Source organism: Pogona vitticeps, chromosome 6 (genome assembly GCF_051106095.1).
Source record: "Pogona vitticeps strain Pit_001003342236 chromosome 6, PviZW2.1, whole genome shotgun sequence".
Lineage (NCBI taxonomy): Eukaryota > Metazoa > Chordata > Lepidosauria > Squamata > Agamidae > Pogona > Pogona vitticeps.
In genome coordinates this window covers 72,286,268-72,311,563 of record NC_135788.1, presented here as the reverse complement: position 1 = coordinate 72,311,563, position 25,296 = coordinate 72,286,268, and the positions used below count along the sequence as shown (strand labels likewise).

The following is a 25,296-nucleotide window of genomic DNA, read 5'->3' as shown; positions in this document are numbered from 1 at the left end:
ATGCGGACTCTTCCAAAACCGAAAATGAAAGATTACCTCCGTTCCACATCAGCTACACGACGTCACCATGTGTCTCCATGCCGCCAAAGCGAACGAACGGTCAGCGGCTCTACCGAGACCAGGTTGGCCAGGGACGCAGCACTCTTTCTGGCGCAGCAGCTCGGGCCCCTTCAGCTCTCCCGCTCTTTAAGATTCAAACCTCTTAGTCGCAACCCCGCTCCTTCTTAGTCCCAAACCTTCGGGCAAAACCAACTTATCATCGGAGTCGCGCAGAACCCGTGCCCCACCGGCACCCTGGGCTTCTTCCAAGACCACCCACGCCGGACTGCTCCTCCGTCTCGGGAAGTGGGTTTTATCCACGAAAGCTCACGTCCACGTACAACAGTTGGCTTCGAGGGGCCCCCGAGGTATCCCTTTCGGGCTTTTCCGTTCTCCTGGAATTGAATAGCTAATTAATTTAGCTTGCTCCTCTTCTTTTCCATGGCGCTTGCACAGACTAAGAGGGCTAGCTGTCCGAACCGGACAGCTTCCTGGGTGGGTCGTCTTCGCAGCCCTCCTTCTGCAGGCGGGCTGAGAGCGGGGTTTTCCTCTTTCGAGTTGTGCAGAGTCGAACTGCCAGCGCTGGTCTCGCCGTCTCCTGTCCTTCTTCTCCGCCCCGCGGGCAGGCTCCTAAGCCACCTTGCCCCCGCCCCTGCAAAAGAGGAAGGGCGAGCCCTTGGCGGCAGCAAAAGGCCATCGAGGAAGCAAAAGCCTACAGCACCCGGTATTCCCAGGCGGTCTCCCATCCAAGTACTAACCAGGCCCGACCCTGCTTAGCTTCCGAGATCAGACGAGATCGGGCGTGTTCAGGGTGGTATGGCCGTAGGCAGAGGGACTGCTCTCTTTGCCTCTCTTCAAGGCGAAACCGCCCGGCCAAGCCCCAGACGTACGTACCTCGGCCTCACCTCTGACCTTTCACTGCCCACGGAACCCTCCTGCGGATTCTGCCTACGCCTACGGAACCAGAAAAAATTATTCCTAGTCTTCTACCGACCACTGACTTGACTGACCCGCCTCCTCATCCAACCTGCAACCACGCACCCACAAAGTGGCTCCCCTCTCATTCACAACGCTCCAACACAACACCCCCCACTCGACCACAACAACAACATCCTGCCATTTCACTCCCCTACACCTTCCAAACACCAAACCGCCAGGGGCTGCTTCTACAATTTCACACCTCGCCTCTCCTTTTCACTTTCGCATTCAGACCAACTTCCAAGATCTCCTCCTCCCCTGGCCTGGCCAGACACAACAAGCAACAAGCGCCTCCACATGCGGACTCTTCCAAAACCGAAAATGAAAGATTACCTCCGTTCCACATCAGCTACATGACGTCACCATGTGTCTCCATGCCGCCAAAGCGAACGAACGGTCAGCGGCTCTACCGAGACCAGGTTGGCCAGGGACGCAGCACTCTTTCTGGCGCAGCAGCTCGGGCCCCTTCAGCTCTCCCACTCTTTAAGATTCAAACCTCTTAGTCGCAACCCCGCTCCTTCTTAGTCCCAACCCTTCGGGCAAAACCAACTTATCATCGGAGTCGCGCAGAACCCGTGCCCCACCGGCACCCTGGGCTTCTTCCAAGACCACCCACGCCGGACTGCTCCTCCGTCTCGGGAAGTGGGTTTTATCCACGAAAGCTCACGTCCACGTACAACAGTTGGCTTCGAGGGGCCCCCGAGGTATCCCTTTCGGGCTTTTCCGTTCTCCTGGAATTGAATAGCTAATTAATTTAGCTTGCTCCTCTTCTTTTCCATGGCGCTTGCACAGACTAAGAGGGCTAGCTGTCCGAACCGGACAGCTTCCTGGGTGGGTCGTCTTCGCAGCCCTCCTTCTGCAGGCGGGCTGAGAGCGGGGTTTTCCTCTTTCGAGTTGTGCAGAGTCGAACTGCCAGCGCTGGTCTCGCCGTCTCCTGTCCTTCTTCTCCGCCCCGCGGGCAGGCTCCTAAGCCACCTTGCCCCCGCCCCTGCAAAAGAGGAAGGGCGAGCCCTGTTACATAACAGCACTGATGTTACCTGTCTGTCATGGGTTTGGAGGGAAAGTTCCATCCTATGGGGAGTGGAAGGCGGGACATCAGGAGGAGGGGCTGTACTGTATAAATATGTGATGCCTGTGTGGTGAAGAGGAGATGCTGAGACAGACTGTGAGACACTGGGTTGGGACGAAGCAGCAGCTGGGGAAGAAGAAGCTGTTGTGGGAGTCTGGGTGTCTGACAGGGTACTACTGTGTGTCAGAGTACCAACCTGATAAGTTCAGGTGTCTGTTGGTTAGCCAGAACTGATGGGTTCAGGGTCTGTGCTTTAAGTTAAAGGTTCTAGGTGAACCAAACTGTATGCTGGTGTGTGTGAAAATAAGCCACGTTACTTTATTTTATTCACCTGATTGCTTATTTTTCCCTGTGTGTATTTAAAATAAACTTTATTCTTTTTGTTGTTTAAAAATCCATCCCTGGTCTGTGTGACTTATTATAGGGAATGGTTGGTGGCAGCTTAGTGTAACTGTGTGACATATCCCAGTAGGTCTGGGTTTGTCACTTTGATTGGTGTCCAGCGTGTGGGATACGACTGGTCCAGTTGTCCAGCGGTCCAGCAAAGCCTTGGCAGGTGTGCCCAGAGCAAGGGGGGTCTAGTCAGGGACAGTCTGAGGCGCGTAGGTAATCTTCTAGGTGTACCTCACGGGGAGGTGCACTAGTAGAAGAACGTGCCAACTGGGGAGACTTAGATTAAGGTGCTCTGAGGCAGCCTGATTTTGGCGGGAAAACGCTGAGGCAAAACTGCGTAGCAACAGTGAGCTAGCTTGCCAGCTGAGAGGCCCAGCAGAGGGGGGTAGGCTCTGACTCGATACTGTTGCAACTTTAGTGCTGAAGAACAGCAGCAATCTCTAGGAGAGCTGGTTCTGAGGCAAGAAGGAAAAAAGTGGTCGTTTTATTTTGAGGCTTGACTTTTTAAAGCAGCCTGTTCTGAGGGGGGATTATGCCCTTGACTCGAAGCCAGATAGCAGACATGAGTGAAGTGAAAGACCCCCAGATTGACCAAGGTTCTGAGGATGAATTTGGCTCAGTGCAAGGTGACAGCACAGGAGAGCAGAACCCAGAACTCAGAAAAATGCTCCTAGCCCAACAGCATGAACTGAGGGTGAGGGAAATGGAAATCAGAAGAAAAGAAAGAGCTGAAATCTGTCAGGCAGAGGCAGATGCCAAGAAAAGGGGAATGGCCATGAGGATAAAAGAGATGGAACTGAAACACCAAATTAGACTGGTACAATTGGAATTGAAGTTCCTAAATAAGTTTATTAACAATTTATCAGGGGAAGAAATGTCAAAGAAGGAAAAGTATGAGGCTCAGGTCAGACAAAGTGAGCAAGATCTTGAAAAATATACTCAGCAAAAAGACATTAAATTAAAAGAAATCAGAGATAAGACTGAAGAAAAAGTAAAAGAGATAAAAGCTAGGGCTGAGGAAGAAATTTTACAGATCAGGGCTGAGTTTGAGGCCAAGCAAAAGGAGCTGGATTTGAGAATAAAAGGGAAAAGCCAGCAAGGGGGAGGGGCCCATGGTGAAGGGAAGCCCTCAGACATGAAACCAAGACCTCAGATTTTGGAGGGAAAACCAAAACAAGATGAGAGAGAATCAAAGTACACCAGAAAATGCTATTTCTGTCAGGGAAAGGGTCATCTAATCTCAGAGTGTGAGAAATTAAAGCAGCTAAAAGGAATGGTGCCTCAGAATTCTAGTGGGACCAAGCCAAAAGCTGTGTTCTGTGTCCAGAAAGAGCAAGGCTCAGTGTCACAGAGGGAGCCGGTTGCCATGACTACTCAGTCTGGAACAGCTACCTCTGCTGATCAGGCTGAGGAAAATGGTCCTCTTATGGAGGTAAAGCGCTGCTTGCTGATAAAAACAGATTCTCAGTTGGTTGAGACTGCAGGGGTGGACGTAGGAATACTTGACCGTCAGTATAGGGGGCTGCGGGACACTTGTTCCCATGGAACCCTGTGCCATCCAGATATCATCCCTAGGGAGTATATAATCCCAAATGAGAGCATGAAGGTGGCAGGGATTGAGGGGCAGATAATCTCTCTGCCAGTAGCAGAGGTACCTGTCAACTTTCAAGGCTGGAGGGGAGATTGGCGGATAGCGATTTCATCGACTCTGCCAGCAGCCGTGCTCGTGGGAAATGACCTGGCTGAACATGTGAAACGGGTGCTAGTGATTACACGCTCACAAGCCACCACAGGGACAGTTCAGGGGGGTAATGATGAGCCAGAGACGGAAGCAGAGGGGAGTTCAGAAGCTGTGGTGGAAACCTTAACCACAGACAGCAGATTTGGACAGGAGCAAAAGGCAGACGCCACTCTCCAAAAGTGTTTTGAACAGGTGACTGACGCCCAGCTAACACCTGAAACCCCAGTGAGATTTCTGGAGAAAAAGGGGGTTTTATATAGAGAAACCCTGAGGAATATCTCAAAAGGGGGAGATGGGATCAGAAGTCAGCGGGTGGTACCTGAAAAGTATCGCCCCATGATCTTACAAAAGGGTCACTCTGACATGTTTGCTGCACACTTAGGGGTGAAAGGGCCCCTTGATTTGATCAAACAAAATTGGGAGCAGATCACCCAGGATGACCCACAAGACGTTGTGACTTACATAGACACCTTGATGAATGACCTAAGGAGAAAGCTAGAGCTGGCAGCAGAAAACCTGCAAGCTCAGAAGGTCAGACAGAAAACATGGTATGACCACAAAGCTAGAGAGAAGCACTTTGACCCAGGGGAGGAAGTGCTTTGGCTTAGGCCCTGCAGAGAGAATAAACTGCAGCTCAAATGGGCAGGACCATATAGGGTCATTTCCAAGATGTCAGACCTGAACTACCTTATAGAGCAGGAGGAGAACCAAGCAAGGAGGGTGGTTCATGTGAATGCCCTAAAACCCTACTACAGAGGGGAACAGAGGGTTTTATTCGCGATGAAAGCAGCTGAGAGTGAGGAAGCGGAATTACCCTTCTGGGAGGGTAGAGGGGAAGTAAAATACAACCCAGAGGAGGTAAAGATTAGTCCTGCACTCACCCAAGACCAGCAGCAAGAACTAAAAATGCTGCTTGGTAAATATCACCAGGTGTTTTCCAACAAGCCGGGGATAGTGAAGGGAGTGATGCATCGGATCCACACAGGGGATGCACCCCCGCAGGCAGTATCCCCATACCGAGTAACGGGACCCTATAGGGACAAGGTGCGGAAGGAGCTGGACGAGATGCTTAGGGAGAACATAATCGTCCCCTCTTCTAGTCCTTGGTCCTCTCCGATAGTCCTTGTGGACAAGCCTGATGGGAGCATTAGGTTTTGTGTTGATTACAGGAAATTAAACCGTGTAACCACTCCTGATGCCTACCCAATGCCCAGGCTAGACAACCTGATTGAAACCATAGGGGGTTGTCGGTTCATCTCATCATTGGACCTGGTAAAGGGATATTGGCAATTAAGAATTGATCCCAGGGATCAAGAAAAGACTGCCTTTTGCAGCCCTTTTGGTCTCTATGAGTTTCGAGTCCTGAGCTTTGGTCTCAGAAACGCACCAGCCACATTCCAAAGGCTGATGGACCAGACCTTGGCAGGGCTCAGTGACTTTACAGTGGCCTACATTGACGACATAGGGATCTTCAGTAATACCTGGGAAGATCACCTGATACACCTGGAGTTAGTGCTGCAGAGGTTAAGTGCAGCAGGGCTAACAGTAAAGGCCAGCAAGTGTCAGCTGGGTAGCCCAGAAATAAAATACTTGGGTCACATGGTAGGGGGAGGAGTGATAAAACCCCTGGAGGCCAAAATAGAAGCTGTTCGTGATTGGCCTAGACCCACCACCAAGAGAAAAGTCAAATCATTTCTTGGGTTGGTGGGCTACTACAGAAAGTTCATCCCGAGGTTTAGCGAGATTGCGGCTCCGCTGACCGATCTGACGAGGAAGAAGGCTGATGACCGCATCCCGTGGACCAGCGACTGTGAGGCGGCGTTCCAGAGGTTGAAGGAGGCGTTAATCAACTATCCTGTCCTGCGTGCTCCAGACTTCGACCGGGAGTTTATCATCTACACCGACGCGTCTAACAGCGGGGTAGGAGCAGTTCTGTGCCAGGAGGATGAGAATGGTGACCAGCATCCAGTATCCTACCTGAGTAGGAAACTTCAAAAAGGTGAGAGACATTTGGCAACCGTGGAGAAGGAGTGTTTGGCCATAGTCTACGCGATCCAGAAGGCCAAGCCTTACATCTGGGGAAGACATTTTATTCTGTGTACTGACCATTCACCATTGCAATGGTTAAAGACGATGAAAACCCACAATAGCAAACTTATGAGGTGGGCTTTGAACTTACAGGACTATGACTTTGAAGTGAAGGTGGTCAGAGGGTCAGTGAACTGTGTTGCTGACGCCTTATCAAGAAGACCTGAAGACTGAAGACGGCGAAAGAACATGGACTATATGTATATAATGAAAACAAAAAGTTAAAATGTACCTGGTTTTGAATTTGGTTGGTATTAATAAAGGTAAATTGATGTACTGTAAATGATAAATGTTTAAATGTCTATTTGCTATGTTTAACGTGGAATGTAAGTATATGTAAGTATAATATGGTAGGTATAATTGTTGTTGTGTGTTTTATACAGGTTGTTTTTTGGTGAAAAGCACCTTAGCTTTCCCCCTACAAAACAACTTTTAAAGAGGGGAGGTGTTACATAACAGCACTGATGTTACCTGTCTGTCATGGGTTTGGAGGGAAAGTTCCATCCTATGGGGAGTGGAAGGCGGGACATCAGGAGGAGGGGCTGTACTGTATAAATATGTGATGCCTGTGTGGTGAAGAGGAGATGCTGAGACAGACTGTGAGACACTGGGTTGGGACGAAGCAGCAGCTGGGGAAGAAGAAGCTGTTGTGGGAGTCTGGGTGTCTGACAGGGTACTACTGTGTGTCAGAGTACCAACCTGATAAGTTCAGGTGTCTGTTGGTTAGCCAGAACTGATGGGTTCAGGGTCTGTGCTTTAAGTTAAAGGTTCTAGGTGAACCAAACTGTATGCTGGTGTGTGTGAAAATAAGCCACGTTACTTTATTTTATTCACCTGATTGCTTATTTTTCCCTGTGTGTATTTAAAATAAACTTTATTCTTTTTGTTGTTTAAAAATCCATCCCTGGTCTGTGTGACTTATTATAGGGAATGGTTGGTGGCAGCTTAGTGTAACTGTGTGACATATCCCAGTAGGTCTGGGTTTGTCACAAGCCCTTGGCGGCAGCAAAAGGCCATCGAGGAAGCAAAAGCCTACAGCACCCGGTATTCCCAGGCGGTCTCCCATCCAAGTACTAACCAGGCCCGACCCTGCTTAGCTTCCGAGATCAGACGAGATCGGGCGTGTTCAGGGTGGTATGGCCGTAGGCAGAGGGACTGCTCTCTTTGCCTCTCTTCAAGGCGAAACCGCCCGGCCAAGCCCCAGACGTATGTACCTCGGCCTCACCTCTGACCTTTCACTGCCCACGGAACCCTCCTGGGGATTCTGCCTACGCCTACGGAACCAGAAAAAATTCTTCCTAGTCTTCTACCGACCACTGACTTGACTGACCCGCCTCCTCATCCAACCTGCAACCACGCACCCACAAAGTGGCTCCCCTCTCATTCACAACGCTCCAACACAACACCCCCCACTCGACCACAACAACAACATCCTGCCATTTCACTCCCCTACACCTACCAAACACCAAACCGCCAGGGGCTGCTTCTACAATTTCACACCTCGCCTCTCCTTTTCACTTTCGCATTCAGACCAACTTCCAAGATCTCCTCCTCCCCTGGCCTGGCCAGACACAACAAGCAACAAGCGCCTCCACATGCGGACTCTTCCAAAACCGAAAATGAAAGATTACCTCCGTTCCACATCAGCTACACGACGTCACCATGTGTCTCCATGCCGCCAAAGCGAACGAACGGTCAGCGGCTCTACCGAGACCAGGTTGGCCAGGGACGCAGCACTCTTTCTGGCGCAGCAGCTCGGGCCCCTTCAGCTCTCCCGCTCTTTAAGATTCAAACCTCTTAGTCGCAACCCCGCTCCTTCTTAGTCCCAACCCTTCGGGCAAAACCAACTTATCATCGGAGTCGCGCAGAACCCGTGCCCCACCGGCACCCTGGGCTTCTTCCAAGACCACCCACGCCGGACTGCTCCTCCGTCTCGGGAAGTGGGTTTTATCCACGAAAGCTCACGTCCACGTACAACAGTTGGCTTCGAGGGGCCCCCGAGGTATCCCTTTCGGGCTTTTCCGTTCTCCTGGAATTGAATAGCTAATTAATTTAGCTTGCTCCTCTTCTTTTCCATGGCGCTTGCACAGACTAAGAGGGCTAGCTGTCCGAACCGGACAGCTTCCTGGGTGGGTCGTCTTCGCAGCCCTCCTTCTGCAGGCGGGCTGAGAGCGGGGTTTTCCTCTTTCGAGTTGTGCAGAGTCGAACTGCCAGCGCTGGTCTCGCCGTCTCCTGTCCTTCTTCTCCGCCCCGCGGGCAGGCTCCTAAGCCACCTTGCCCCCGCCCCTGCAAAAGAGGAAGGGCGAGCCCTTGGCGGCAGCAAAAGGCCATCGAGGAAGCAAAAGCCTACAGCACCCGGTATTCCCAGGCGGTCTCCCATCCAAGTACTAACCAGGCCCGACCCTGCTTAGCTTCCGAGATCAGACGAGATCGGGCGTGTTCAGGGTGGTATGGCCGTAGGCAGAGGGACTGCTCTCTTTGCCTCTCTTCAAGGCGAAACCGCCCGGCCAAGCCCCAGACGTATGTACCTCGGCCTCACCTCTGACCTTTCACTGCCCACGGAACCCTCCTGGGGATTCTGCCTACGCCTACGGAACCAGAAAAAATTATTCCTAGTCTTCTACCGACCACTGACTTGACTGACCCGCCTCCTCATCCAACCTGCAACCACGCACCCACAAAGTGGCTCCCCTCTCATTCACAACGCTCCAACACAACACCCCCCACTCGACCACAACAACAACATCCTGCCATTTCACTCCCCTACACCTACCAAACACCAAACCGCCAGGGGCTGCTTCTACAATTTCACACCTCGCCTCTCCTTTTCACTTTCGCATTCAGACCAACTTCCAAGATCTCCTCCTCCCCTGGCCTGGCCAGACACAACAAGCAACAAGCGCCTCCACATGCGGACTCTTCCAAAACCGAAAATGAAAGATTACCTCCGTTCCACATCACCTACACGACGTCACCATGTGTCTCCATGCCGCCAAAGCGAACGAACGGTCAGCGGCTCTACCGAGACCAGGTTGGCCAGGGACGCAGCACTCTTTCTGGCGCAGCAGCTCGGGCCCCTTCAGCTCTCCCGCTCTTTAAGATTCAAACCTCTTAGTCGCAACCCCGCTCCTTCTTAGTCCCAACCCTTCGGGCAAAACCAACTTATCATCGGAGTCGCGCAGAACCCGTGCCCCACCGGCACCCTGGGCTTCTTCCAAGACCACCCACGCCGGACTGCTCCTCCGTCTCGGGAAGTGGGTTTTATCCACGAAAGCTCACGTCCACGTACAACAGTTGGCTTCGAGGGGCCCCCGAGGTATCCCTTTCGGGCTTTTCCGTTCTCCTGGAATTGAATAGCTAATTAATTTAGCTTGCTCCTCTTCTTTTCCATGGCGCTTGCACAGACTAAGAGGGCTAGCTGTCCGAACCGGACAGCTTCCTGGGTGGGTCGTCTTCGCAGCCCTCCTTCTGCAGGCGGGCTGAGAGCGGGGTTTTCCTCTTTCGAGTTGTGCAGAGTCGAACTGCCAGAGCTGGTCTCGCCGTCTCCTGTCCTTCTTCTCCGCCCCGCGGGCAGGCTCCTAAGCCACCTTGCCCCCGCCCCTGCAAAAGAGGAAGGGCGAGCCCTTGGCGGCAGCAAAAGGCCATCGAGGAAGCAAAAGCCTACAGCACCCGGTATTCCCAGGCGGTCTCCCATCCAAGTACTAACCAGGCCCGACCCTGCTTAGCTTCCGAGATCAGACGAGATCGGGCGTGTTCAGGGTGGTATGGCCGTAGGCAGAGGGACTGCTCTCTTTGCCTCTCTTCAAGGCGAAACCGCCCGGCCAAGCCCCAGACGTACGTACCTCGGCCTCACCTCTGACCTTTCACTGCCCACGGAACCCTCCTGGGGATTCTGCCTACGCCTACGGAACCAGAAAAAATTCTTCCTAGTCTTCTACCGACCACTGACTTGACTGACCCGCCTCCTCATCCAACCTGCAACCACGCACCCACAAAGTGGCTCCCCTCTCATTCACAACGCTCCAACACAACACCCCCCACTCGACCACAACAACAACATCCTGCCATTTCACTCCCCTACACCTTCCAAACACCAAACCGCCAGGGGCTGCTTCTACAATTTCACACCTCGCCTCTCCTTTTCACTTTCGCATTCAGACCAACTTCCAAGATCTCCTCCTCCCCTGGCCTGGCCAGACACAACAAGCAACAAGCGCCTCCACATGCGGACTCTTCCAAAACCGAAAATGAAAGATTACCTCCGTTCCACATCAGCTACATGACGTCACCATGTGTCTCCATGCCGCCAAAGCGAACGAACGGTCAGCGGCTCTACCGAGACCAGGTTGGCCAGGGACGCAGCACTCTTTCTGGCGCAGCAGCTCGGGCCCCTTCAGCTCTCCCGCTCCTTAACATTCAAACCTCTTAGTCGCAACCCCGCTCCTTCTTAGTCCCAACCCTTCGGGCAAAACCAACTTATCATCGGAGTCGCGCAGAACCCGTGCCCCACCGGCACCCTGGGCTTCTTCCAAGACCACCCACGCCGGACTGCTCCTCCGTCTCGGGAAGTGGGTTTTATCCACGAAAGCTCACGTCCACGTACAACAGTTGGCTTCGAGGGGCCCCCGAGGTATCCCTTTCGGGCTTTTCCGTTCTCCTGGAATTGAATAGCTAATTAATTTAGCTTGCTCCTCTTCTTTTCCATGGCGCTTGCACAGACTAAGAGGGCTAGCTGTCCGAACCGGACAGCTTCCTGGGTGGGTCGTCTTCGCAGCCCTCCTTCTGCAGGCGGGCTGAGAGCGGGGTTTTCCTCTTTCGAGTTGTGCAGAGTCGAACTGCCAGCGCTGGTCTCGCCGTCTCCTGTCCTTCTTCTCCGCCCCGCGGGCAGGCTCCTAAGCCACCTTGCCCCCGCCCCTGCAAAAGAGGAAGGGCGAGCCCTTGGCGGCAGCAAAAGGCCATCGAGGAAGCAAAAGCCTACAGCACCCGGTATTCCCAGGCGGTCTCCCATCCAAGTACTAACCAGGCCCGACCCTGCTTAGCTTCCGAGATCAGACGAGATCGGGCGTGTTCAGGGTGGTATGGCCGTAGGCAGAGGGACTGCTCTCTTTGCCTCTCTTCAAGGCGAAACCGCCCGGCCAAGCCCCAGACGTATGTACCTCGGCCTCACCTCTGACCTTTCACTGCCCACGGAACCCTCCTGGGGATTCTGCCTACGCCTACGGAACCAGAAAAAATTCTTCCTAGTCTTCTACCGACCACTGACTTGACTGACCCGCCTCCTCATCCAACCTGCAACCACGCACCCACAAAGTGGCTCCCCTCTCATTCACAACGCTCCAACACAACACCCCCCACTCGACCACAACAACAACATCCTGCCATTTCACTCCCCTACACCTACCAAACACCAAACCGCCAGGGGCTGCTTCTACAATTTCACACCTCGCCTCTCCTTTTCACTTTCGCATTCAGACCAACTTCCAAGATCTCCTCCTCCCCTGGCCTGGCCAGACACAACAAGCAACAAGCGCCTCCACATGCGGACTCTTCCAAAACCGAAAATGAAAGATTACCTCCGTTCCACATCAGCTACACGACGTCACCATGTGTCTCCATGCCGCCAAAGCGAACGAACGGTCAGCGGCTCTACCGAGACCAGGTTGGCCAGGGACGCAGCACTCTTTCTGGCGCAGCAGCTCGGGCCCCTTCAGCTCTCCCGCTCTTTAAGATTCAAACCTCTTAGTCGCAACCCCGCTCCTTCTTAGTCCCAACCCTTCGGGCAAAACCAACTTATCATCGGAGTCGCGCAGAACCCGTGCCCCACCGGCACCCTGGGCTTCTTCCAAGACCACCCACGCCGGACTGCTCCTCCGTCTCGGGAAGTGGGTTTTATCCACGAAAGCTCACGTCCACGTACAACAGTTGGCTTCGAGGGGCCCCCGAGGTATCCCTTTCGGGCTTTTCCGTTCTCCTGGAATTGAATAGCTAATTAATTTAGCTTGCTCCTCTTCTTTTCCATGGCGCTTGCACAGACTAAGAGGGCTAGCTGTCCGAACCGGACAGCTTCCTGGGTGGGTCGTCTTCGCAGCCCTCCTTCTGCAGGCGGGCTGAGAGCGGGGTTTTCCTCTTTCGAGTTGTGCAGAGTCGAACTGCCAGAGCTGGTCTCGCCGTCTCCTGTCCTTCTTCTCCGCCCCGCGGGCAGGCTCCTAAGCCACCTTGCCCCCGCCCCTGCAAAAGAGGAAGGGCGAGCCCTTGGCGGCAGCAAAAGGCCATCGAGGAAGCAAAAGCCTACAGCACCCGGTATTCCCAGGCGGTCTCCCATCCAAGTACTAACCAGGCCCGACCCTGCTTAGCTTCCGAGATCAGACGAGATCGGGCGTGTTCAAGGTGGTATGGCCGTAGGCAGAGGGACTGCTCTCTTTGCCTCTCTTCAAGGCGAAACCGCCCGGCCAAGCCCCAGACGTACGTACCTCGGCCTCACCTCTGACCTTTCACTGCCCACGGAACCCTCCTGGGGATTCTGCCTACGCCTACGGAACCAGAAAAAATTCTTCCTAGTCTTCTACCGACCACTGACTTGACTGACCCGCCTCCTCATCCAACCTGCAACCACGCACCCACAAAGTGGCTCCCCTCTCATTCACAACGCTCCAACACAACACCCCCCACTCGACCACAACAACAACATCCTGCCATTTCACTCCCCTACACCTTCCAAACACCAAACCGCCAGGGGCTGCTTCTACAATTTCACACCTCGCCTCTCCTTTTCACTTTCGCATTCAGACCAACTTCCAAGATCTCCTCCTCCCCTGGCCTGGCCAGACACAACAAGCAACAAGCGCCTCCACATGCGGACTCTTCCAAAACCGAAAATGAAAGATTACCTCCGTTCCACATCAGCTACATGACGTCACCATGTGTCTCCATGCCGCCAAAGCGAACGAACGGTCAGCGGCTCTACCGAGACCAGGTTGGCCAGGGACGCAGCACTCTTTCTGGCGCAGCAGCTCGGGCCCCTTCAGCTCTCCCGCTCTTTAAGATTCAAACCTCTTAGTCGCAACCCCGCTCCTTCTTAGTCCCAACCCTTCGGGCAAAACCAACTTATCATCGGAGTCGCGCAGAACCCGTGCCCCACCGGCACCCTGGGCTTCTTCCAAGACCACCCACGCCGGACTGCTCCTCCGTCTCGGGAAGTGGGTTTTATCCACGAAAGCTCACGTCCACGTACAACAGTTGGCTTCGAGGGGCCCCCGAGGTATCCCTTTCGGGCTTTTCCGTTCTCCTGGAATTGAATAGCTAATTAATTTAGCTTGCTCCTCTTCTTTTCCATGGCGCTTGCACAGACTAAGAGGGCTAGCTGTCCGAACCGGACAGCTTCCTGGGTGGGTCGTCTTCGCAGCCCTCCTTCTGCAGGCGGGCTGAGAGCGGGGTTTTCCTCTTTCGAGTTGTGCAGAGTCGAACTGCCAGCGCTGGTCTCGCCGTCTCCTGTCCTTCTTCTCCGCCCCGCGGGCAGGCTCCTAAGCCACCTTGCCCCCGCCCCTGCAAAAGAGGAAGGGCGAGCCCTTGGCGGCAGCAAAAGGCCATCGAGGAAGCAAAAGCCTACAGCACCCGGTATTCCCAGGCGGTCTCCCATCCAAGTACTAACCAGGCCCGACCCTGCTTAGCTTCCGAGATCAGACGAGATCGGGCGTGTTCAGGGTGGTATGGCCGTAGGCAGAGGGACTGCTCTCTTTGCCTCTCTTCAAGGCGAAACCGCCCGGCCAAGCCCCAGACGTACGTACCTCGGCCTCACCTCTGACCTTTCACTGCCCACGGAACCCTCCTGGGGATTCTGCCTATGCCTACGGAACCAGAAAAAATTCTTCCTAGTCTTCTACCGACCACTGACTTGACTGACCCGCCTCCTCATCCAACCTGCAACCACGCACCCACAAAGTGGCTCCCCTCTCATTCACAACGCTCCAACACAACACCCCCCACTCGACCACAACAACAACATCCTGCCATTTCACTCCCCTACACCTACCAAACACCAAACCGCCAGGGGCTGCTTCTACAATTTCACACCTCGCCTCTCCTTTTCACTTTCGCATTCAGACCAACTTCCAAGATCTCCTCCTCCCCTGGCCTGGCCAGACACAACAAGCAACAAGCGCCTCCACATGCGGACTCTTCCAAAACCGAAAATGAAAGATTACCTCCGTTCCACATCAGCTACACGACGTCACCATGTGTCTCCATGCCGCCAAAGCGAACGAACGGTCAGCGGCTCTACCGAGACCAGGTTGGCCAGGGACGCAGCACTCTTTCTGGCGCAGCAGCTCGGGCCCCTTCAGCTCTCCCGCTCTTTAAGATTCAAACCTCTTAGTCGCAACCCCGCTCCTTCTTAGTCCCAACCCTTCGGGCAAAACCAACTTATCATCGGAGTCGCGCAGAACCCGTGCCCCACCGGCACCCTGGGCTTCTTCCAAGACCACCCACGCCGGACTGCTCCTCCGTCTCGGGAAGTGGGTTTTATCCACGAAAGCTCACGTCCACGTACAACAGTTGGCTTCGAGGGGCCCCCGAGGTATCCCTTTCGGGCTTTTCCGTTCTCCTGGAATTGAATAGCTAATTAATTTAGCTTGCTCCTCTTCTTTTCCATGGCGCTTGCACAGACTAAGAGGGCTAGCTGTCCGAACCGGACAGCTTCCTGGGTGGGTCGTCTTCGCAGCCCTCCTTCTGCAGGCGGGCTGAGAGCGGGGTTTTCCTCTTTCGAGTTGTGCAGAGTCGAACTGCCAGCGCTGGTCTCGCCGTCTCCTGTCCTTCTTCTCCGCCCCGCGGGCAGGCTCCTAAGCCACCTTGCCCCCGCCCCTGCAAAAGAGGAAGGGCGAGCCCTTGGCGGCAGCAAAAGGCCATCGAGGAAGCAAAAGCCTACAGCACCCGGTATTCCCAGGCGGTCTCCCATCCAAGTACTAACCAGGCCCGACCCTGCTTAGCTTCCGAGATCAGACGAGATCGGGCGTGTTCAGGGTGGTATGGCCGTAGGCAGAGGGACTGCTCTCTTTGCCTCTCTTCAAGGCGAAACCGCCCGGCCAAGCCCCAGACGTACGTACCTCGGCCTCACCTCTGACCTTTCACTGCCCACGGAACCCTCCTGCGGATTCTGCCTACGCCTACGGAACCAGAAAAAATTCTTCCTAGTCTTCTACCGACCACTGACTTGACTGACCCGCCTCCTCATCCAACCTGCAACCACGCACCCACAAAGTGGCTCCCCTCTCATTCACAACGCTCCAACACAACACCCCCCACTCGACCACAACAACAACATCCTGCCATTTCACTCCCCTACACCTTCCAAACACCAAACCGCCAGGGGCTGCTTCTACAATTTCACACCTCGCCTCTCCTTTTCACTTTCGCATTCAGACCAACTTCCAAGATCTCCTCCTCCCCTGGCCTGGCCAGACACAACAAGCAACAAGCGCCTCCACATGCGGACTCTTCCAAAACCGAAAATGAAAGATTACCTCCGTTCCACATCAGCTACATGACGTCACCATGTGTCTCCATGCCGCCAAAGCGAACGAACGGTCAGCGGCTCTACCGAGACCAGGTTGGCCAGGGACGCAGCACTCTTTCTGGCGCAGCAGCTCGGGCCCCTTCAGCTCTCCCGCTCTTTAAGATTCAAACCTCTTAGTCGCAACCCCGCTCCTTCTTAGTCCCAACCCTTCGGGCAAAACCAACTTATCATCGGAGTCGCGCAGAACCCGTGCCCCACCGGCACCCTGGGCTTCTTCCAAGACCACCCACGCCGGACTGCTCCTCCGTCTCGGGAAGTGGGTTTTATCCACGAAAGCTCACGTCCACGTACAACAGTTGGCTTCGAGGGGCCCCCGAGGTATCCCTTTCGGGCTTTTCCGTTCTCCTGGAATTGAATAGCTAATTAATTTAGCTTGCTCCTCTTCTTTTCCATGGCGCTTGCACAGACTAAGAGGGCTAGCTGTCCGAACCGGACAGCTTCCTGGGTGGGTCGTCTTCGCAGCCCTCCTTCTGCAGGCGGGCTGAGAGCGGGGTTTTCCTCTTTCGAGTTGTGCAGAGTCGAACTGCCAGCGCTGGTCTCGCCGTCTCCTGTCCTTCTTCTCCGCCCCGCGGGCAGGCTCCTAAGCCACCTTGCCCCCGCCCCTGCAAAAGAGGAAGGGCGAGCCCTTGGCGGCAGCAAAAGGCCATCGAGGAAGCAAAAGCCTACAGCACCCGGTATTCCCAGGCGGTCTCCCATCCAAGTACTAACCAGGCCCGACCCTGCTTAGCTTCCGAGATCAGACGAGATCGGGCGTGTTCAGGGTGGTATGGCCGTAGGCAGAGGGACTGCTCTCTTTGCTTCTCTTCAAGGCGAAACCGCCCGGCCAAGCCCCAGACGTACGTACCTCGGCCTCACCTCTGACCTTTCACTGCCCACGGAACCCTCCTGGGGATTCTGCCTATGCCTACGGAACCAGAAAAAATTCTTCCTAGTCTTCTACCGACCACTGACTTGACTGACCCGCCTCCTCATCCAACCTGCAACCACGCACCCACAAAGTGGCTCCCCTCTCATTCACAACGCTCCAACACAACACCCCCCACTCGACCACAACAACAACATCCTGCCATTTCACTCCCCTACACCTACCAAACACCAAACCGCCAGGGGCTGCTTCTACAATTTCACACCTCGCCTCTCCTTTTCACTTTCGCATTCAGACCAACTTCCAAGATCTCCTCCTCCCCTGGCCTGGCCAGACACAACAAGCAACAAGCGCCTCCACATGCGGACTCTTCCAAAACCGAAAATGAAAGATTACCTCCGTTCCACATCAGCTACACGACGTCACCATGTGTCTCCATGCCGCCAAAGCGAACGAACGGTCAGCGGCTCTACCGAGACCAGGTTGGCCAGGGACGCAGCACTCTTTCTGGCGCAGCAGCTCGGGCCCCTTCAGCTCTCCCGCTCTTTAAGATTCAAACCTCTTAGTCGCAACCCCGCTCCTTCTTAGTCCCAACCCTTCGGGCAAAACCAACTTATCATCGGAGTCGCGCAGAACCCGTGCCCCACCGGCACCCTGGGCTTCTTCCAAGACCACCCACGCCGGACTGCTCCTCCGTCTCGGCAAGTGGGTTTTATCCACGAAAGCTCACGTCCACGTACAACAGTTGGCTTCGAGGGGCCCCCGAGGTATCCCTTTCGGGCTTTTCCGTTCTCCTGGAATTGAATAGCTAATTAATTTAGCTTGCTCCTCTTCTTTTCCATGGCGCTTGCACAGACTAAGAGGGCTAGCTGTCCGAACCGGACAGCTTCCTGGGTGGGTCGTCTTCGCAGCCCTCCTTCTGCAGGCGGGCTGAGAGCGGGGTTTTCCTCTTTCGAGTTGTGCAGAGTCGAACTGCCAGCGCTGGTCTCGCCGTCTCCTGTCCTTCTTCTCCGCCCCGCGGGCAGGCTCCTAAGCCACCTTGCCCCCGCCCCTGCAAAAGAGGAAGGGCGAGCCCTTGGCGGCAGCAAAAGGCCATTGAGGAAGCAAAAGCCTACAGCACCCGGTATTCCCAGGCGGTCTCCCATCCAAGTACTAACCAGGCCCGACCCTGCTTAGCTTCCGAGATCAGACGAGATCGGGCGTGTTCAGGGTGGTATGGCCGTAGGCAGAGGGACTGCTCTCTTTGCCTCTCTTCAAGGCGAAACCGCCCGGCCAAGCCCCAGACGTACGTACCTTGGCCTCACCTCTGACCTTTCACTGCCCACGGAACCCTCCTGGGGATTCTGCCTATGCCTACGGAACCAGAAAAAATTCTTCCTAGTCTTCTACCGACCACTGACTTGACTGACCCGCCTCCTCATCCAACCTGCAACCACGCACCCACAAAGTGGCTCCCCTCTCATTCACAACGCTCCAACACAACACCCCCCACTCGACCACAACAACAACATCCTGCCATTTCACTCCCCTACACCTACCAAACACCAAACCGCCAGGGGCTGCTTCTACAATTTCACACCTCGCCTCTCCTTTCACTTTCGCATTCAGACCAACTTCCAAGATCTCCTCCTCCCCTGGCCTGGCCAGACACAACAAGCAACAAGCGCCTCCACATGCGGACTCTTCCAAAACCGAAAATGAAAGATTACCTCCGTTCCACATCAGCTACACGACGTCACCATGTGTCTCCATGCCGCCAAAGCGAACGAACGGTCAGCGGCTCTACCGAGACCAGGTTGGCCAGGGACGCAGCACTCTTTCTGGCGCAGCAGCTCGGGCCCCTTCAGCTCTCCCGCTCTTTAAGATTCAAACCTCTTAGTCGCAACCCCGCTCCTTCTTAGTCCCAACCCTTCGGGCAAAACCAACTTATCATCGGAGTCGCGCAGAACCCGTGCCCCACCGGCACCCTGGGCTTCTTCCAAGACCACCCACGCCGGACTGCTCCTCCGTCTCGGGAAGTGGGTTTTATCCACGAAAGCTCACGTCCACGTACAACAGTTGGCTTCGAGGGGCCCCCGAGGTATCCCTTTCGGGCTTTTCCGTTCTCCTGGAATTGAATAGCTAATTAATTTAGCTTGCTCCTCTTCTTTTCCATGGCGCTTGCACAGACTAAGAGGGCTAGCTGTCCGAACCGGACAGCTTCCTGGGTGGGTCGTCTTCGCAGCCCTCCTTCTGCAGGCGGGCTGAGAGCGGGGTTTTCCTCTTTCGAGTTGTGCAGAGTCGAACTGCCAGCGCTGGTCTCGCCGTCTCCTGTCCTTCTTCTCCGCCCCGCGGGCAGGCTCCTAAGCCACCTTGCCCCCGCCCCTGCAAAAGAGGAAGGGCGAGCCCTTGGCGGCAGCAAAAGGCCATCGAGGAAGCAAAAGCCTACAGCACCCGGTATTCCCAGGCGGTCTCCCATCCAAGTACTAACCAGGCCCGACCCTGCTTAGCTTCCGAGATCAGACGAGATCGGGCGTGTTCAGGGTGGTATGGCCGTAGGCAGAGGGACTGCTCTCTTTGCCTCTCTTCAAGGCGAAACCGCCCGGCCAAGCCCCAGACGTACGTACCTCGGCCTCACCTCTGACCTTTCACTGCCCACGGAACCCTCCTGGGGATTCTGCCTACGCCTACGGAACCAGAAAAAATTCTTCCTAGTCTTCTACCGACCACTGACTTGACTGACCCGCCTCCTCATCCAACCTGCAACCACGCACCCACAAAGTGGCTCCCCTCTCATTCACAACGCTCCAACACAACACCCCCCACTCGACCACAACAACAACATCCTGCCATTTCACTCCCCTACACCTTCCAAACACCAAACCGCCAGGGGCTGCTTCTACAATTTCACACCTCGCCTCTCCTTTTCACTTTCGCATTCAGACCAACTTCCAAGATCTCCTCCTCCCCTGGCCTGGCCAGACACAACAAGCAACAAGCGCCTCCACATGCGGACTCTTCCAAAACCGAAAATGAAAGATTACCTCCGTTCCACATCAGCTACATGACGTCACCATGTGTCTCCATGCCGCCAAAGCGAACGAACGGTCAGCGGCTCTACCGAGACCAGGTTGGCCAGGGACGCAGCACTCTTTCTGGCGCAGCAGCTCGGGCCCCTTCAGCTCTCCCGCTCTTTAAGATTCAAACCTCTTAGTCGCAACCCCGCTCCTTCTTAGTCCCAACCCTTCGGGCAAAACCAACTTATCATCGGAGTCGCGCAGAACCCGTGCCCCACCGGCACCCTGGGCTTCTTCCAAGACCACCCACGCCGGACTGCTCCTCCGTCTCGGGAAGTGGGTTTTATCCACGAAAGCTCACGTCCACGTACAACAGTTGGCTTCGAGGGGCCCCCGAGGTATCCCTTTCGGGCTTTTCCGTTCTCCTGGAATTGAATAGCTAATTAATTTAGCTTGCTCCTCTTCTTTTCCATGGCGCTTGCACAGACTAAGAGGGCTAGCTGTCCGAACCGGACAGCTTCCTGGGTGGGTCGTCTTCGCAGCCCTCCTTCTGCAGGCGGGCTGAGAGCGGGGTTTTCCTCTTTCGAGTTGTGCAGAGTCGAACTGCCAGCGCTGGTCTCGCCGTCTCCTGTCCTTCTTCTCCGCCCCGCGGGCAGGCTCCTAAGCCACCTTGCCCCCGCCCCTGCAAAAGAGGAAGGGCGAGCCCTTGGCGGCAGCAAAAGGCCATCGAGGAAGCAAAAGCCTACAGCACCCGGTATTCCCAGGCGGTCTCCCATCCAAGTACTAACCAGGCCCGACCCTGCTTAGCTTCCGAGATCAGACGAGATCGGGCGTGTTCAGGGTGGTATGGCCGTAGGCAGAGGGACTGCTCTCTTTGCCTCTCTTCAAGGCGAAACCGCCCGGCCAAGCCCCAGACGTACGTACCTCGGCCTCACCTCTGACCTTTCACTGCCCACGGAACCCTCCTGCGGATTCTGCCTACGCCTACGGAACCAGAAAAAATTCTTCCTAGTCTTCTACCGACCACTGACTTGACTGACCCGCCTCCTCATCCAACCTGCAACCACGCACCCACAAAGTGGCTCCCCTCTCATTCACAACGCTCCAACACAACACCCCCCACTCGACCACAACAACAACATCCTGCCATTTCACTCCCCTACACCTTCCAAACACCAAACCGCCAGGGGCTGCTTCTACAATTTCACACCTCGCCTCTCCTTTTCACTTTCGCATTCAGACCAACTTCCAAGATCTCCTCCTCCCCTGGCCTGGCCAGACACAACAAGCAACAAGCGCCTCCACATGCGGACTCTTCCAAAACCGAAAATGAAAGATTACCTCCGTTCCACATCAGCTACATGACGTCACCATGTGTCTCCATGCCGCCAAAGCGAACGAACGGTCAGCGGCTCTACCGAGACCAGGTTGGCCAGGGACGCAGCACTCTTTCTGGCGCAGCAGCTCGGGCCCCTTCAGCTCTCCCGCTCTTTAAGATTCAAACCTCTTAGTCGCAACCCCGCTCCTTCTTAGTCCCAACCCTTCGGGCAAAACCAACTTATCATCGGAGTCGCGCAGAACCCGTGCCCCACCGGCACCCTGGGCTTCTTCCAAGACCACCCACGCCGGACTGCTCCTCCGTCTCGGGAAGTGGGTTTTATCCACGAAAGCTCACGTCCACGTACAACAGTTGGCTTCGAGGGGCCCCCGAGGTATCCCTTTCGGGCTTTTCCGTTCTCCTGGAATTGAATAGCTAATTAATTTAGCTTGCTCCTCTTCTTTTCCATGGCGCTTGCACAGACTAAGAGGGCTAGCTGTCCGAACCGGACAGCTTCCTGGGTGGGTCGTCTTCGCAGCCCTCCTTCTGCAGGCGGGCTGAGAGCGGGGTTTTCCTCTTTCGAGTTGTGCAGAGTCGAACTGCCAGCGCTGGTCTCGCCGTCTCCTGTCCTTCTTCTCCGCCCCGCGGGCAGGCTCCTAAGCCACCTTGCCCCCGCCCCTGCAAAAGAGGAAGGGCGAGCCCTTGGCGGCAGCAAAAGGCCATCGAGGAAGCAAAAGCCTACAGCACCCGGTATTCCCAGGCGGTCTCCCATCCAAGTACTAACCAGGCCCGACCCTGCTTAGCTTCCGAGATCAGACGAGATCGGGCGTGTTCAGGGTGGTATGGCCGTAGGCAGAGGGACTGCTCTCTTTGCCTCTCTTCAAGGCGAAACCGCCCGGCCAAGCCCCAGACGTATGTACCTCGGCCTCACCTCTGACCTTTCACTGCCCACGGAACCCTCCTGGGGATTCTGCCTACGCCTACGGAACCAGAAAAAATTCTTCCTAGTCTTCTACCGACCACTGACTTGACTGACCCGCCTCCTCATCCAACCTGCAACCACGCACCCACAAAGTGGCTCCCCTCTCATTCACAACGCTCCAACACAACACCCCCCACTCGACCACAACAACAACATCCTGCCATTTCACTCCCCTACACCTACCAAACACCAAACCGCCAGGGGCTGCTTCTACAATTTCACACCTCGCCTCTCCTTTTCACTTTCGCATTCAGACCAACTTCCAAGATCTCCTCCTCCCCTGGCCTGGCCAGACACAACAAGCAACAAGCGCCTCCACATGCGGACTCTTCCAAAACCGAAAATGAAAGATTACCTCCGTTCCACATCAGCTACACGACGTCACCATGTGTCTCCATGCCGCCAAAGCGAACGAACGGTCAGCGGCTCTACCGAGACCAGGTTGGCCAGGGACGCAGCACTCTTTCTGGCGCAGCAGCTCGGGCCCCTTCAGCTCTCCCGCTCTTTAACATTCAAACCTCTTAGTCGCAACCCCGCTCCTTCTTAGTCCCAACCCTTCGGGCAAAACCAACTTATCATCGGAGTCGCGCAGAACCCGTGCCCCACCGGCACCCTGGGCTTCTTCCAAGACCACCCACGCCGGACTGCTCCTCCGTCTCGGGAAGTGGGTTTTATCCACGAAAGCTCACGTCCACGTACAACAGCTGGCTTCGAGGGGCCCCCGAGGTATCCCTTTCGGGCTTTTCCGTTCTCCTGGAATTGAACAGCTAATTAATTTAGCTTGCTCCTCTTCTTTTCCATGGCGCTTGCACAGACTAAGAGGGCTAGCTGTCCGAACCGGACAGCTTCCTGGGTGGGTCGTCTTCGCAGCCCTCCTTCTGCAGGCGGGCTGAGAGCGGGGTTTTCCTCTTTCGAGCTGTGCAGAGTCGAACTGCCAGCGCTGGTCTCGCCGTCTCCTGTCCTTCTTCTCCGCCCCGCGGGCAGGCTCCTAAGCCACCTTGCCCCCGCCCCTGCAAAAGAGGAAGGGCGAGCCCTTGGCGGCAGCAAAAGGCCATCGAGGAAGCAAAAGCCTACAGCACCCGGTATTCCCAGGCGGTCTCCCATCCAAGTACTAACCAGGCCCGACCCTGCTTAGCTTCCGAGATCAGACGAGATCGGGCGTGTTCAGGGTGGTATGGCCGTAGGCAGAGGGACTGCTCTCTTTGCCTCTCTTCAAGGCGAAACCGCCCGGCCAAGCCCCAGACGTACGTACCTCGGCCTCACCTCTGACCTTTCACTGCCCACGGAACCCTCCTGCGGATTCTGCCTACGCCTACGGAACCAGAAAAAATTCTTCCTAGTCTTCTACCGACCACTGACTTGACTGACCCGCCTCCTCATCCAACCTGCAACCACGCACCCACAAAGTGGCTCCCCTCTCATTCACAACACTCCAACACAACACCCCCCACTCGACCACAACAACAACATCCTGCCATTTCACTCCCCTACACCTACCAAACACCAAACCGCCAGGGGCTGCTTCTACAATTTCACACCTCGCCTCTCCTTTTCACTTTCGCATTCAGACCAACTTCCAAGATCTCCTCCTCCCCTGGCCTGGCCAGACACAACAAGCAACAAGCGCCTCCACATGCGGACTCTTCCAAAACCGAAAATGAAAGATTACCTCCGTTCCACATCACCTACACGACGTCACCATGTGTCTCCATGCCGCCAAAGCGAACGAACGGTCAGCGGCTCTACCGAGACCAGGTTGGCCAGGGACGCAGCACTCTTTCTGGCGCAGCAGCTCGGGCCCCTTCAGCTCTCCCGCTCCTTAACATTCAAACCTCTTAGTCGCCACCCCGCTCCTTCTTAGTCCCAACCCTTCGGGCAAAACCAACTTATCATCGGAGTCGCGCAGAACCCGTGCCCCACCGGCACCCTGGGCTTCTTCCAAGACCACCCATGCCGGACTGCTCCTCCGTCTCGGGAAGTGGGTTTTATCCACGAAAGCTCACGTCCACGTACAACAGTTGGCTTCGAGGGGCCCCCGAGGTATCCCTTTCGGGCTTTTCCGTTCTCCTGGAATTGAATAGCTAATTAATTTAGCTTGCTCCTCTTCTTTTCCATGGCGCTTGCACAGACTAAGAGGGCTAGCTGTCCGAACCGGACAGCTTCCTGGGTGGGTCGTCTTCGCAGCCCTCCTTCTGCAGGCGGGCTGAGAGCGGGGTTTTCCTCTTTCGAGCTGTGCAGAGTCGAACTGCCAGCGCTGGTCTTGCCGTCTCCTGTCCTTCTTCTCCGCTCCGCGGGCAGGCTCCTAAGCCACCTTGCCCCCGCCCCTGCAAAAGAGGAAGGGCGAGCCCTTGGCGGCAGCAAAAGGCCATCGAGGAAGCAAAAGCCTACAGCACCCGGTATTCCCAGGCGGTCTCCCATCCAAGTACTAACCAGGCCCGACCCTGCTTAGCTTCCGAGATCAGACGAGATCGGGCGTGTTCAGGGTGGTATGGCCGTAGGCAGAGGGACTGCTCTCTTTGCCTCTCTTCAAGGCGAAACCGCCCGGCCAAGCCCCAGACGTACGTACCTCGGCCTCACCTCTGACCTTTCACTGCCCACGGAACCCTCCTGCGGATTCTGCCTACGCCTACGGAACCAGAAAAAATTCTTCCTAGTCTTCTACCGACCACTGACTTGACTGACCCGCCTCCTCATCCAACCTGCAACCACGCACCCACAAAGTGGCTCCCCTCTCATTCACAACGCTCCAACACAACACCCCCCACTCGACCACAACAACAACATCCTGCCATTTCACTCCCCTACACCTACCAAACACCAAACCGCCAGGGGCTGCTTCTACAATTTCACACCTCGCCTCTCCTTTTCACTTTCGCATTCAGACCAACTTCCAAGATCTCCTCCTCCCCTGGCCTGGCCAGACACAACAAGCAACAAGGGCCTCCACATGCGGACTCTTCCAAAACCAAAAATGAAAGATTACCTCCGTTCCACATCAGCTACACGACGTCACCATGTGTCTCCATGCCGCCAAAGCGAACGAACGGTCAGCGGCTCTACCGAGACCAGGTTGGCCAGGGACGCAGCACTCTTTCTGGCGCAGCAGCTCGGGCCCCTTCAGCTCTCCCGCTCTTTAACATTCAAACCTCTTAGTCGCAACCCCGCTCCTTCTTAGTCCCAAACCTTCGGGCAAAACCAACTTATCATCGGAGTCGCGCAGAACCCGTGCCCCACCGGCACCCTGGGCTTCTTCCAAGAC

The 25,296-nt window shown here is 55.3% G+C and overlaps 15 non-coding genes across 15 annotated transcripts; all 15 read right to left on the bottom strand.

Annotated features, from left to right (window-relative positions):
* Positions 1–748: 748 nt before the first annotated feature.
* Positions 749–867, bottom strand: LOC144583924 (5S ribosomal RNA). Its single transcript, XR_013537861.1, has one exon. It is a non-coding gene; the product is annotated as a 5S ribosomal RNA (ribosomal RNA).
* Positions 868–7,337: 6,470 nt separating this feature from the next.
* LOC144583918 (5S ribosomal RNA) lies at positions 7,338–7,456 on the bottom strand. The gene has a single exon (XR_013537855.1). It is a non-coding gene; the product is annotated as a 5S ribosomal RNA (ribosomal RNA).
* A 1,195-nt stretch (positions 7,457–8,651) lies between these two features.
* Positions 8,652–8,770, bottom strand: LOC144583915 (5S ribosomal RNA). The gene has a single exon (XR_013537853.1). It is a non-coding gene; the product is annotated as a 5S ribosomal RNA (ribosomal RNA).
* A 1,195-nt stretch (positions 8,771–9,965) lies between these two features.
* LOC144583910 (5S ribosomal RNA) lies at positions 9,966–10,084 on the bottom strand. The gene has a single exon (XR_013537850.1). It is a non-coding gene; the product is annotated as a 5S ribosomal RNA (ribosomal RNA).
* Positions 10,085–11,279: 1,195 nt separating this feature from the next.
* On the bottom strand, positions 11,280–11,398 carry LOC144583904 (5S ribosomal RNA). The gene has a single exon (XR_013537847.1). It is a non-coding gene; the product is annotated as a 5S ribosomal RNA (ribosomal RNA).
* A 1,195-nt stretch (positions 11,399–12,593) lies between these two features.
* On the bottom strand, positions 12,594–12,712 carry LOC144583887 (5S ribosomal RNA). The gene has a single exon (XR_013537832.1). It is a non-coding gene; the product is annotated as a 5S ribosomal RNA (ribosomal RNA).
* Positions 12,713–13,907: 1,195 nt separating this feature from the next.
* On the bottom strand, positions 13,908–14,026 carry LOC144583903 (5S ribosomal RNA). Its single transcript, XR_013537846.1, has one exon. It is a non-coding gene; the product is annotated as a 5S ribosomal RNA (ribosomal RNA).
* A 1,195-nt stretch (positions 14,027–15,221) lies between these two features.
* LOC144583902 (5S ribosomal RNA) lies at positions 15,222–15,340 on the bottom strand. Its single transcript, XR_013537845.1, has one exon. It is a non-coding gene; the product is annotated as a 5S ribosomal RNA (ribosomal RNA).
* A 1,195-nt stretch (positions 15,341–16,535) lies between these two features.
* LOC144583901 (5S ribosomal RNA) lies at positions 16,536–16,654 on the bottom strand. Its single transcript, XR_013537844.1, has one exon. It is a non-coding gene; the product is annotated as a 5S ribosomal RNA (ribosomal RNA).
* A 1,195-nt stretch (positions 16,655–17,849) lies between these two features.
* On the bottom strand, positions 17,850–17,968 carry LOC144583899 (5S ribosomal RNA). Its single transcript, XR_013537843.1, has one exon. It is a non-coding gene; the product is annotated as a 5S ribosomal RNA (ribosomal RNA).
* Positions 17,969–19,162: 1,194 nt separating this feature from the next.
* LOC144583888 (5S ribosomal RNA) lies at positions 19,163–19,281 on the bottom strand. The gene has a single exon (XR_013537833.1). It is a non-coding gene; the product is annotated as a 5S ribosomal RNA (ribosomal RNA).
* A 1,195-nt stretch (positions 19,282–20,476) lies between these two features.
* LOC144583878 (5S ribosomal RNA) lies at positions 20,477–20,595 on the bottom strand. The gene has a single exon (XR_013537823.1). It is a non-coding gene; the product is annotated as a 5S ribosomal RNA (ribosomal RNA).
* A 1,195-nt stretch (positions 20,596–21,790) lies between these two features.
* On the bottom strand, positions 21,791–21,909 carry LOC144583957 (5S ribosomal RNA). The gene has a single exon (XR_013537895.1). It is a non-coding gene; the product is annotated as a 5S ribosomal RNA (ribosomal RNA).
* Positions 21,910–23,104: 1,195 nt separating this feature from the next.
* Positions 23,105–23,223, bottom strand: LOC144583946 (5S ribosomal RNA). Its single transcript, XR_013537884.1, has one exon. It is a non-coding gene; the product is annotated as a 5S ribosomal RNA (ribosomal RNA).
* Positions 23,224–24,418: 1,195 nt separating this feature from the next.
* On the bottom strand, positions 24,419–24,537 carry LOC144583935 (5S ribosomal RNA). The gene has a single exon (XR_013537872.1). It is a non-coding gene; the product is annotated as a 5S ribosomal RNA (ribosomal RNA).
* Between the last annotated feature and the right edge of the window lie 759 nt (positions 24,538–25,296).